This window comes from Phascolarctos cinereus, unplaced genomic scaffold, assembly GCF_003287225.1.
Source record: "Phascolarctos cinereus isolate Bilbo 61053 unplaced genomic scaffold, phaCin_HiC Scaffold_2;HRSCAF=192, whole genome shotgun sequence".
NCBI classification, from domain to species: Eukaryota; Metazoa; Chordata; class Mammalia; order Diprotodontia; family Phascolarctidae; genus Phascolarctos; species Phascolarctos cinereus.
In genome coordinates, this window is record NW_027555625.1 from 201350178 (window position 1) to 201364197 (window position 14020).

Genomic DNA, 14020 nt, shown 5'->3' on the forward strand with positions numbered 1-14020 from the left:
TTTTTTTGGTAGGGAGAACAGTAGCAGCTGGGGGATGGGTATGGGGAGGACTAGAAAAGGCTTCCTGCAGAAGGTGGGATCTAAGTTGAGTTTTTAAGGAAACAAGTGATTCTAAGAGTTTGAGGTGAGAAAATAATGTATTCTGGGTAGTGGGCACAGCCCAGATGTGGAAAGATGTGGAACTAGGTGATTGGAGTGCCATGTGGGAGGAACAACAAGAAGGTTATTTTGGCCAGGCAATAGAGTGAGGAAAAGGCAGCAATATGTAAGAAGGCTGGAAAAGTAGGTTGATGTGAGGTCGTAAAGGGCTTTAAAGAGCAAACAGAGGAGTTTCTATTTAAGCCTAGCATCAAAAGGAACAAAGATGAGGGAGGAAGTGGGGGAATGGTCAATCAGTCAAAAACCTACAGGAGAAAAGAGAGGATAAGAATGAGAGTGCTTTCTAAGGTTGGTTTGGATTTTCTCAGTTAAGTAGAGTAAGGATATCTGCTGAGAGAGTTGAATGTATTTCTATGGCATGAGGAGCCAGGAGATGGGTTAGAATAGCTGCTAAGGGAAATAGGAAAGAAACTTAACCAAAGAAGAATACAAGAATTGGCAAGTAGAAGGCAGGGCTCAGTTGAGTTTTTTTAATTTGTTTTTTGTTTTGTACCAACCTATGATTTCATTAGGTTAAGGAACTCTAAATGAGTCAGCTCTTTCTGCCAATACAGATCAAGACTTGCTCTGTAACCCTGTGGTCTTAGATAGTTGCCTGAGGTTCCAAGAAATTGGGTGGCTTGTCCAAGGTTACATAGTCTGTATGTATAGAGGCAAAATTTGAACCCAGAACAGCTCTGTATCCACTATACCTCTCAGGAGAGAGGATTAGATAACATTATGTATTTGGGGCAATTTGCAACTTCCTTCTTTGACATTCAGCAGCTTGGACAGAGAAGGTTGATTGTGGGGGGTGATCCATGGTTGAATATTGATAAGGTGTGAACCTCAATGGATGGGGGGAGGAGGATCAAGGCAATTAATGGTAGAGGATAGTTGAAGTGGTTAACTTTAGGGTCAAGGCTGTAAAGCAAAAAAAGTGAGATGAGAGTGGGAAATCTTCATGATCTGGCATCTGGAAGCTCTCGTTTCCACCAGCTTTCCCTCATGATCCCTGCCAATTCCCCAAGCTGTGTGGTAAGGGTGAGCTCAGTACTTGATAAAACTGCTGTAACCCTTCTTGAGACTTGAGGATTTTGGGTGGGCCTGTGAAAAATGCGGAGGAAAACATCCTTAGTTTTGGAGAAACCTGGGAAGACTTGTATGAACTGATACAGAGTGAAGTGAGTAAAATCAGGAGAACAATTTATACAAATGGTATATTTGTATGTACAGGCCTCCTGAAATCCTTTGGCAAGCCCTTGGGTCATAAGTGGCAGTGGACCACAGGTTGTGCAGGCCTGATCTACATGATCCATAGCAAGTCATTTTACTTCTCTGGGCCTCAGTTTCCTCATCTGTAAAATGAAAAGGTTAGACTAGATAACCTCTACAACTCTAAATCTATGATCCCATGGTTTCTTATAGTTTGTTTCCAACTCTATAGTAACATGAGCTTAGAATCAGTCACCAATTCTACCTATAGGTCATGTTGGCCTGTAGCTGCCTGGAGAAGGCCTCGCTGTGCTGAAGAGATCCTGGAAGGAAGATATGTCATTAAACAGCCCCTCCCAGCAGAGCAGTATCAGGAAATGGGTAATGCCACCCTGTTGTTTTCTATATTTCTTTGAATCTGCCAGCTGCTGCCCTCTGTCTGAGCACGTTTTACCCCCCACCCCCTCTTCTATACCCTCAGGCTGAGCTGCAGGAGTCTGGTCTGAAATGGGCTGATGAAAGGCAGATACAGACCACTGAAGGTGGGTGTGGGCTGTGGGTGAGCAAAAGAATGTCCTGCTTTTTCTGAGCCCCACTTGTTCTGCCCCCTCCTCCCCTTGCTGCCACTGACTGTTCACATAGACAGCTAGCTGGAAAGTGGGAAGGTGGGGCACAAATGTCCAGCTGCTTGGGGAGGGGGAGGCCGGCGATTCATACTATCTCTGCCTCCACTTCTAGGGTGATGAATCACAGCTAGACTATCAGCCTTTAACTGTATGAAAGGCAGCTCACCTTCTCTAAGCTTTTGCCAGAAACTCAGCATCCTCTTTTGGTACATTTCTTAGTACTTCTAACTTGCTCTTTCAGTGAATGCCGGTATGGTTCCCTGAATTCAGGAAGCTTTAGAGGTCAAACGGTCACTCATTGTTTTTTGGAATTATAGAATTATAGGAAACAGTAACAAAATGGTTGAATTTTACAGTTATAGACCATTAGAATAATAGAATCACAGATTCTTGAAAATAGAAAGTTAGAGCAGGAAGGATTCTTGGAACATGAAATAGCAGAGCTGAAAAGCTCCTTGCAACAGAAAATATAGAACATCAGAACTAGAAGGGATCTTAGAATCCAATCAAATGAGACAGTATTGTAAAGCAGTTAGTATATAGTGCCTGGCATATAGTAGGCACTTAAAAAAATGCTTGTTCCCTTCCCCTTCCTCTTCCTTTCAACCAACATTTATTAAGCACCTGCTACACGCCCAGCCCTGTTAGCCACTGGTGATAAAGACAAAAATGAAGCAGCCTCTGTCCCTGATGAGATACAATATGTATACAGCCACACATAGACAAGCTAGGGAGTGAAGGGGAACAGGGAGAGATCAGCCTAGGTGTTCTAGGAAACTGTTCGGGGAGAGAGTGTGCTTAGAACACAGAATTTTTGAAGCCATAGGAGACTTTAGAGATCATTTAGTGCAACTCCTTCATTTTGCAGAAAAAGGTATTAATTCCCCAAGAGGTAAACTGATTGTCCAAGGAGGGTCATACAGCAAGGTTATCGTAAGAGTCTGGACTAGATTCCAAGTCTCCTGATCCTCACTTCATTGTTATTTCCTCAATACCATGCTACCTGCTCTAGAAAGTGAAGAGTTGGTTGAATATTTGCAGGCCCTAGGACATCCCCTGGAAGCTGCTTTTTTAGAAAAAATGATAAAGTCAGTTATATGTATTGGGTATTGGAAAATTAGTCAGAAGAAAGGATATTGGAGTTAGATTCAAAAGACCTGGGAGGCAGCTAGGTGGTTCAATGGATAGAACACTGGACTTGGAGTCAGGAAGACCCAAGTTCAAATGTGGCCTCAGACACTCACTAGCTGTTTGACCCTGGGTAAGTCATTTAACTCTGTTTGCCTTAATCCACTGGAGAAAGAAATGGCAAACTAGTATCTTTGCCAAGAAAACCCCACAGACAAGAATGGTTATGGGGTCACAAAGAGTCAGCTATGCCTGAACAGTAATAGCTGAAAATAACAGTGTGGAGCAGTGGATAGAGTGTGAGGGTCTAGAGTCAGAAAGACCTGAGTTCAAATGTGGACTCAAACACTTACAAGCTGTGTGACTGTGGGCAAGTCATTTAACCCTGCTTACTTCAGTTTCCTCATTCATAAAATTATCCGGAGAAGGAAACAGCAAATTACTGAAGTATTTTTGTTAAAAGAACCCCAAATGGGGTCACTAAGAGTAGGACACAACTGAAATAACTGAACAACCATCACTACCACCACCATCACCACCATCACCCCCCCCCATCACCACCACCACCACAACAACATACCAAGTACTGTGCTAAGAGCTGGATATGCAAAGAAAGGCAAAAACAGGATTTCCTCATCTCAGGAGCTCACATTCTAATGGAGAAAACAACATGTAATTAACTACTTACATGGAAGACATATACAATGTAAGTGGGAGGTAATCTCAAAGGCAAGGCATCCCAGGTGGGGTGGAGGACTCCAGGAAAGGCTTCTTGTGGAAGGTGGCATTTGAGCTGAGTCTTAAAGGAATGCAGAGAAGCCAGGAAGCAGAGTTGAGATGAGGGAGTGAGCTAGTCAAAAGGAACAGAATTGTGGTATAGAGTATGGAAGATGGCCAATATAGGTAGATCATAGATTATCTGGAGGAGAGCATATTTTATCAAAACTTTGCTTCTCCCTCAGTGACTAATCTTGGCTTGCTATAAATAATAAAGGCTCAAGAAGCAATGTGGCATTGTAAATACAGAGCCCAGGAAGACCTGAGTTCAAATCCTGCCTCTGAAACATGCTGACTCTGTGGTCATGGGCAAAGGCACTCCTCTCCTCAGTGCTGCAGGAAACCCTCATACTCTAAGTGACTAAATAAATTGTTTATATGCAGTAAGGAAAGGAATTTACATACCAGGTAGTCCCCCACCAGCGAAATCACATGTCTAGACCAAAAACAAAAAAACCAAAAACCCAAACCACAAATACCCTTTAGGCTCTAGTTTCCTCATCTGTGAATTGGGGACAATAATACTGGCAACTTCCTATCTCGTAGGGTTGTTAAATAGCAAATGTGATAATGTGTCTAAAAAGGTTTACACATTGTACCACTATGCAAATATAAGTTGTCAGTAGTAGTATAATCGAGGATTTGTTCCAGTTAATCAAGGTTTTGCAAAGTGTATCTTTTTTTGGGTGGGGTGGGGCGGAGGGAAGAAATACAGTGAGTTGTTTATTCTCAGCCCTTTCTTACACAATTCTTCTTAATAAGGACAGATGATGTACTACAAGCTGGAACCCTTTGGTTTCCTCTGCAGGCTGTAGCATTTCTCAGCAGCTTCGTGCCATCAATCCAGTCTGAGAATTGCCTCAGCTTGTTTCTTGGGTCCTGTTCCTGCCCACAGCCTTCCTGGCATTAACACCTCATCCTCCTCACTAGCCTGCGGTGCTCAAGCAGACAGTGACAGGCTGGAAGGATGGGAAGTGATTGCACTCCAAGCAATTGCTCCTCATCGTGTGCACTCAGTTCCTCGGCTTAGGCAGGCAGCCAGCTGCATTGACTGATAGAACCCTGTGGGAACAGTGGGGCTCTCAGGATTCTTGTACTGTTCAGGGTTAGCCAGGGAGTCAGAATGCTTTTCTCCAAAATGGGCCTGGACAAGTTGAAATGAATCGCAGATGCAGCGTAGTATAGGAGATCTGAAGTCAGAGGACTTGGGTCTGAGGTCTGGCTCTGCCATTTAGTATCTGTGTGACCTTGGGGCAAATCACTTTCTCTCTCTTGTCCTCAGTTTACTCCTTTGTAAAAATGAGGGGGATTTGGACTAGATGATCTTTCCAGCTCTAAATCCTATGTTCCTTTGTCCCTTTTTCATCTTATCTCACCTAACTCAGTTATCCTCCCCACTACTCTCCACTTATCCATCTTTCAGAAGCTCAAGGTCATTCTCTGGGAAGTCTTCCTAGAGCACGCCAAGTCCTTGTCCCTCCGCAGACTCCAAGGGATGTGGAATAGAATATTGGTTTTGCTAGTTAGCAATCTGTGTGACCTGGGCATATCACTCTCCCTATCCAAATCTTAGTTTTCTTCTCTGCAAAACGGAGAAGAGAGTGATGGATTCATTAGTCTGTAAGATCTCTTCTAATTGTACATCCCATGAGGAAAATGCATCTGTGAGTTTTCAGTGGTACGCACAGTCAAAATCCCCTTCTATCATCTTTGATCTGATCAGCCTTTGAGCTCTTCTTCTCTATGGGCTCCTTCCCTGCTGCCTCCAGACATACCCGGGTTAGTTCACTTTTTATGACCATACTACCCAAGCCATTCCCTTGTATCTCTCTTCCCTTTCACAGCCAAAATCCTACAACAATAATATCAATAGTATTACCTCAAAGTATTGTTGGGAGAACAAATGAGATGCATGGTCATGTAGCTGTGAGACATAGAACATAACAGCCTCAGAAGAATTGAAAAGAAGGATATACAGAGGCCAATGGAGAGGCACATGGAGATCTGAGTAGGCTCTAACATATAATAAATTAGATACTTGGAGGATGTCAGCAGGCAAATGTATGATTAGAAAAAGAAAATGGTCACATGGCAGTAGTGATGGGCATCCTTGCAATGTCAGGGAAAAGCCCAAGAATTTTGGTGAACTTATGGGAAGGTACAGATAAGACCTGGATGAGGATGAGCTTGGATCTACATTATTGGAGGAAATATACAAATTGATAAGATAATAATAATGACATTTATATGGTGTTTTGAGGCTTTTAAAAAAGGTGTTTACATTCTACAAGAGCATCCAACACACATCAGGACATCCTACTGGTCACCAGGGAACTTCTAGAAGTAAGAACAACAGATAGAAGTTGCAGAGAGACAGATTTTGACCCAATCTCAGGGGAAAAAAAGCTCTTCTTAACAATTAAAACCATCCAGACTGAAATGAACGATCTCCAGTAGAGATGTCCTACTCCCTAGCCTCGGCCCCACGTCCCTCCCATGAGGGGATTCTCAGCAAAAACTGGATGTCCAAAATCCTACAGAGTGTAAACCTTCCAGGACCCGGGGAGAGGGAGCACCCCTTCTTTCCAGCTTGCTGTCCTCTGTCAAGTGACCAAATAAAATTATTTCAGGAAATATAGAAATGTTTTAAATGATTGCACGTAACTTGTGTCAGATTGCTTACTGTCTCAGGGATGGGGAAGATGGAAGGATAGAATTTGGAACTCAGAACTTAAACAAACGAACAATGCATGTTAAAATTTGTTTTTACATATAATTGGGAAAAATAAGATATTATTTAAAAAATAAAAAAAACAACTAGATGTCTCTTTTGGGGGATATTGTAGAAAAGATCTTTGTTCAGTTATGGCTTAGGCTATATGGCTTCTGAGGGCTCTTTCAACTCTGAGATTCTGCCATTTAAAAAATCTGCAATCCGGATGCAGGCAAAGTTATGTATCTGTGAAAGTGATGAAGTATTTTTCCATCTTTCAGGGGGCATGCTTAGAAGCCCTAGAAACCACAATGCACAGCTGAGAATCTGGCAGGAAGGAAAGTAGGCTGCTAAGCAGCAGGTAAAGTAGATGTCACCATGTCCATGCAATTTATTTATAGGAAAGCCTCTTGGTTCCTCTTTATTCTTATTTTAGACACAATTCTAAGAAGCTTCATTATCTGTTTTCCTGGGCCACCATTGAATAGGAATAGCAAATTATCAAAGTATTAGAAACCATGGACATTTTGTTTGCTACTTTTAGGAACTTGTTCTTATATAACACTTTCCTAAGAAAAAACTTGAAAATATATCTATAGATCTTGTAGATTTATACTCTCCTTACATGTGAAACAGATTCTGAGATGATGAGTGAGAGAGCAAATAAATGAGTGGACTGCTGCTAATTGAGCTCTCCAGGAAATAGTATGGAATGGGAGAACAGAAATAGAAATAATAAAAACATGATATTGAAAATCTACCAGGAAACCCTGATGGGGCTGTTAATTCACACTACCAAATGTATATATTTCCTAAGGAATATAGTTATTTTTCAACTATTACCTTTTGGAGTGGGGAACCTGTGGCCTCAAGGCCAAATGTGGCCTTCTAGGTCCTTGGACTGAGTCCAAGTTTTATAGAACAAATACATGGAATAACCTATTTTCCTGATGATGCTAAATAAATGAAATTCTATTCTTTTCCTGCTCTTTGCTTTCAAGTTTTCTAAACCATATCTTCATGGAGTTAAGAGAGAATGTCTAAACTATACATTTTCACATAAAGTACAAAATCTTTGCATACTACAGGGTCTAAATAAATCAATTAACACATATTCATTAAGCATCTACTATATAATCTGGGTGCTGTGCTAGGAACTAAGGATAAATATACTAAGAATGGAATAATGTTTTTCCTTTCAAAGCATATTTCAAAAAATATGCTATTGGGGAGAGAAAGCATGCACACATAAAAGTGTATACAGAATAAATACAAAATAAATCCAAGGTAGTTAGGGAGGGAAGGCACTTGCAGATGGGAGAAGGCAGATGCGGTTGTACCCAAATGTTGTGGGGGTAAGGATGGAGTGGGAGTGGGGAAGGTGTACATAATTCCATAGGACTATTTTAATGACCTATTTTCCTAGTTTTGGGGTTGGTAAATGGTTGGAATTGTAGAGATTACAAGGGCATAAATACTGAAACAATAATCCTGGAAGTGTGGAAATAATGAAAGAAGTAGGTAGGTAGGTAGATGGAGTTCAAGCATTTATTAGGCAATTACTGTGTAGGCATACAAATACAAAAGAAAAGACATTTCTTGCTTTCAAGGAACTTACGTTCTGAAGGGTGAAGCCAACGACAAAAAAAGAAGCTAAAGATGGGGAGGCAGCAGTGTGCATCATGTTGGCAAAGTCCAGAGAGTTAGAAACCTAGCTGTGAGGATAGTAAAGCATGGGGGATATAGTATGGTCAGCCTAGGCTGTCATTAAAATGGAGGACTGAGAAGGAACTCACCAATGAAAGAAGGGGAATGGAATGGCAGAGGGATATTCCAGAGTGAGAAACCCCTGGCTCTGAGGAAGTACCAGGATGAGAAGACAGTTGAGTCATGGTGTTGAAGTCTATAGAGTCAGGCACCACCAGGAGGGAAATAGTGAGCTGGAGGGTTGATTCAGTTGTATGGAAAACAGTGTGAGTGGTGCTACCAGTGACTTCCTAGTGAGGCTAATCTCAGTGAATATAATGGAGAGCATAACTGAGTTTGTGTCTGTGAACTCCATCGTTGAAATGGTGAACCTGGGCTACATATTGAGGCCTAGTCTGAGAAAAGCTATTGAGGGGTGAGAGGAGTAGGGTAGTAACCTGTGCCTGTCTTCCCATTTAACATAAATGCCATCAGGAGAGAGCCATGATGAGAGTCTATAAAATGAAACTTGGTCTTATGCAACATATTTGACTCATGGTTTCTCTAAAAAGTGTTCGATGCTTTTAAAAAATATCATTGTCACTTCCCAGTGACACTTTCTGCACCTACAGTAAAGAACTCACCTTTTTAACAAACAAGCATAGCTAAGCAAAATAAACCACATTGGTCTGATCTCACAGCATAATGCTTGTTTGAGGAGCATTAATGTCAAGGGCTGGAGAAATGATCTTCTGACCATTCCCCAACATTTAGCAGCATATCCTCTCTAGCGGTGTCGTAAGCATTACCACCATTCCATCAAAAGGCGAAAAACCTAAACCCAGCACATAATACCAATATATTCAAGCCGAGTTTATTCAAGGTTATTGTGCAGCTGGCCATATCTTGGATGGATATTGAATCCCATCAATATTTAAAGCATATTACCCAATGCCCATAATGCCTTCCCACCCATCTATGCTTATAGAAATTCTACCCACTCTTCAAGACTCAGCTCAAGTATCATTTTCTCCTTGGAACCTTCCTGGGTCCCTGATTCCCCTAAGGTCAGAAAAGATCTTAACTTTCTTGGTCCTTGAAGAATACTTTTGAATCTCTCTCATGTACATACACTGTTTTATTTTGTATTATAGTTAAACGTGTAACATGTTATATCCATCCTACTAAAACTTCAGCCTTTTGCAGGCAGGGGCTAAGACATTTATTTTTATATCTTGTCCCAGTGCCTAGCACAAATGGTTTGCAGAGAATAGATACTTACTACATGTTTGCTGATTGAACTGAAGTGAGAATGAGAGCCTAAATAATCCATAAATCAGCCTTTGGGGTAAGCCTCCCTGGTTAAGTGTACATCTTCTTCATTCTAGAGAGCTGCTCATCCAGAAACATCCTGGCATTGTGCTGAGCTCTGCCTTTTGGCTGGTGTCCAGGCAAACACTCAGCCCCTCCATCTCCAGCCAAGTCTGGGGAATGTCAGATTGACTCTTCTCAAAAGCCAGCCCCTTCTCGTGTAACCACAGAGTAGGGAATTCATTCACACTTTGCTTTTCATTCATGACTGAGAGATGTAGTCCATACCAGATGTGAGCCAGCCAAGGCCTCCCATTAAAATTAAACAGCAGATGAATCTCCAGGAGACCATCAGCACATGGAGTTTCCTTGTTTAGAGTAACTTGCAGGATAACAGAGGTGTTAGATGCTTCCACCAAACTACTCCTGCTATGCTTCTCTAGAGGGTGATGGATGCAGGTTTCAGGATGCCTGTCTGTGCCACCTTATATTCAGGCAGAAGACTGCCCTGGGCAAGGGAAGTTTATAGAAACATGGAACATTTGAGCTGGAAGGAATTCTAGGGATCATCTAATCCAAGGGTTCTCAAACTTTTCCTAGTCTCAGGATACCTTTACTTGATTAAAAGTTATCGAAGATCCCAAAGAGTTTTTATTTATGTGGGTTACATCCAGGGGTGGGGAACCTGTGCCCTCAAGGACACATGTGGCCCTCTAGGTCCTCAAGCGCGGCCCTTTGACTGAATCCAAACTTCACAGAACAAATCCCCTTCATAAAAGGAGTTGTTCTGTAAAACTTGGACTCAGTCAAAAGGCTGCACCCAAGGACCTAGAAGGCCACAAGTGGCCTCGAGGGCTCAGGTTCCCCACCCCTGGTTACATCTACTGATATTTACTGGATTAGGAATGAAAACATCATACTGTTATTATTAAAATCGTTCTGACCTTGTGGACTCCCTGAAAGGGTCTGGATGGTCCACACTTTGAGAATCACTGACTGAATCCAACCTCCTCATTATATAGATGAGGACACTGAAGCTCAGAGAGATGAAGCAGTTTGTATAAGGTCACATGATGAGTTAGTGAGAGAGCTTGTACTAGAACTCAGGCTTCCTGACCATTGGTGTTTTTTCTTATAACACCACATTGTCTTTGATATCTTTTTTAAATATCTTGTTTTTTCCCAGGCACATGAAAAAACAATTTTTAACATTCATTTTTTAAAAATTTGAGTTCCAAATTCTCTTCCTCCCTTCTCTTCCCTCTTCATTAAGAAGGAAAACAATTTGACATAGATTATACCTGTGGAGTCATGAAAAACCTATTTCCATATTAGTCATGTTGTGAAAAAAAGACCAAAAAAAAAAAAAGAGAAAGAAAAGCAAAAAAAATGTTTGCAAAGTAAAAAAAAAAGTTTGTTTTGCTCTGCATTCAGACTCCAACAGTACTTTCTCTGGAGGTGTATAGCATTTTTCATCATTAGTCCTTTGGAATTGTCTTGGATCTTTGTATTGCTGAGAATAGCTAAGTCATTGACAGCTGATCATCACAAATTATTGCTGTTACTGTGCTCTTTCCCTGGTTCTGCTCACTTCACTTTGGATTAGTTCATGTAAGTCTTTCCAGCTTTTTCTGAAACCATCCTGCTAGTCATTTCTTGTAGCACAATAGTACTCCATTACAATCGTATACCACAACGTGTTCAGCCATTCCCCAATTGATGGACATCCCCTCAATTCCACTTCTTTGCCACCACAAAATGAGCTGCTATAAATGTTTTTGTACATATGAGTCTTTTTCCTTTTTTAAAAAAAATCTCTTAGGGATACAGACCTAGTAGGGGTATTACTGGGTCAAAGGGTATGCATAGTTTTATAGCCTTTTGGGCATAGTTCCAAATTGCTCTCCAGAATGGTTGAATCAATTTACAACTCCACCAATGGTGCTCTAGTGTCCCAATTTTCCCACATCCCCTCTGATGTTTGTCATTTTCCCTTTCTGTCATATTAGCCAGTCTGATAGGTGGGAGGTGGTACCCCAGAGTTGTTTTAATTTGCATTTCTATAATCAATAGTGATTTAGAGCATTTTTATATGACTATAGATAGCTTTGATTTCTTCATCTGAAAAGTACCTCTTCAAATCCTTTGACCATTTATCAAGTGGTGAATGACTTTTATTCTTATAAATTTGACTCTGTTCTCTATTTATTTAAGAAATGAAGCCTTTATCAGAGAAACTTGCTATAAAATTTTTTTCCGCAATCATGATTACCGTGTATTTTCCTCTAATTTTTTCTCCATTTATCCTTTCCTCTCTCCTTTCACCCTGTCCTTTCTCAAAAGTGTTTTGCTTCTGAGCACCACTTCCCTCAACCCATCCTCCCTTCTATAAGCCTTCTCCTCTTATTCTCTTCCTCCACCCCTCACTTCCATCTTCTTCCCTTCCTACTTTCATGTGGGTTAATATAGAGTTCTATACTCAACTGAGTGTGTATGTTATTCCCTCTTTGAGCCAGTTCTGATGAGAGTAGGTTCAAGCATCGTCTACCCTCCCCATCTTCCCCCTCCACTGTAAAAACCCTTTTAAGCCTCTTTTATGTGAGATAATCTACCCCATTCTACCTCTCCCTTCCCCTTTCTCCCAGTGGATACCTCTTTCTCACCCCTTAATTTTATTTTTTAGATATCATCCCATCATAGTCAACCACACTCATGCCCTCTGTCTATATGAACTGCTTCTACCTGCCCCAGTAATGATAAAACCCTTAAGAGTTACAAACATCATCTTCACATGTGAGAATGTAAATAGTTTAGTCATATTGAATCCCTTACGACTTCTCTTTCCTATTTACTTTTTCTGATATCTTTCTCTTGTTTTTGAGCTTTATAATTTTGTTAGGTTTATTTTTTGATTTTTTGGTTCTTTTCATTTACGTTTTATAGTTCCCATGTATTTTGTTTTCTTGGCTCTGCTTACTTCACTTTTCCTCAGTCATATGGCTCTCTGCACAATTTTCTATATTTATCACATATACAATTTCCTTTTTTTTAAATGAGATTTTTTTTTCTGATATCTTTTATTAGTGAAACACTGTGACCAATCCCATTCCTCCTGGGGAGGTGTTTTGTTTATAGTGCTAGGTGGGCCTGGGTAAGGTGGATGGTCTATATGTCTTTGGTACCCCAAGGACACTGGGATTTTCAGCACCAGTTCTGTGGTTTTGGTGGTGATCATAGAAACAAAGAATGAAATGGATGTTAAAGATGGGAGGAATCTCAGAGCTCTTCTAATTTAATGCCTTCATTTTCCAGATTAGGAAACTGAGGTCCATAGAAGTTAATACACGGAAGAATAGAAATTCACATTATCCTCTTCTGCCTCCTTTTCATGTTACTGTTCTGTAGTCATAAGGAGAAAGAAGGACTCAGAAATAGTTTCTGGGGTATGTCCTGGTCAACAGAGCCCCAAAACAGCTCTCATCACAGAAAAAATTCCATAAAAATATTTCCTAAGTTGTGTTTCTCCAAGGTTTATGTCCCACAAAAGAGACCAATGTCATCTCTCCCCAGGGCTCCTCACAATTTCAGGGAACATAAAGGCAGGTAAACTACAGTGTATACCCCTCCCTCCTAAATGAGACTACAGGTTGCTACGCACATAAATGTCAGAGATTTTATCAAATTTCAGAGATGGAAATAATCTTAAAGAATACTGAGTTCAGCTTCCTCATTTCACAAGTGAGAAGACTTAAGCCCCCAGAAAGTAAGTGGCACTTAGATAAACATATTCTTTTTTTGTTTCCTTTTTGGTGAGACACTCAGGGTTAAGTGACTTGCCCAGGGTCACACAGCTAGTAAGTCTCAAGTGTCTGAGGCCGGATTTGAACTCAGGTCCTCCTGACTCCGAGGCTAGAGCTCTAGCTATTGTGCCACCTAGCTGCCCCATAAGTGGCACTTAGAGGTAGTACGTTGCAGTGAATAGAATACTAGACCTAAACTCAGATGAGCTCTGGGATTGAATCCTGTCTCTGACACTTACATACTATGTGATCGTGTATAAGTTAATGTGGCCTCTCTCAGTCTCAGTTTCCTTATCTGTAAAATGAGGATAATTATATCTGGAGAACCTCTTTTTACAGGGTTGATGCAAGGACCAAATGAGACAATGTATTAAGAGCACTTTACAAGCTTGAGTCGAAGGCCAGTTATTGTTATTCAAGATCAGGTAGCTAGGGTTAGGAACCCAATACCACGATGAGTGTGGAGCTTCACTGTATCATAAGACCCAGAGGTTTAAGATTTGGAAAGGATCCTGGAAGTTCACTAGTCCAGCTCCCTCCTTTTACAAATAGGGAAAATGAGGTTTAGAGAGGTTAAGTGATTTGCTCAGGGTCACACTAAGTCCCTGACTTCATTCCAATCTATT

The 14020-nt window shown here is 41.0% G+C and overlaps 1 long non-coding RNA gene across 1 annotated transcript in view; it reads right to left on the reverse strand.

Annotated features, from left to right (window-relative positions):
• LOC110212693 (uncharacterized) overlaps positions 1-4216 on the reverse strand; it is a 29743-nt gene extending 25527 nt beyond the window's left edge. The window contains exon 1 of the long non-coding RNA XR_002325736.2: positions 3796-4216. This is a non-coding gene — a long non-coding RNA (uncharacterized LOC110212693). The remainder of the gene's footprint in view (positions 1-3795) is intronic.
• Positions 4217-14020: the final 9804 nt, after the last annotated feature.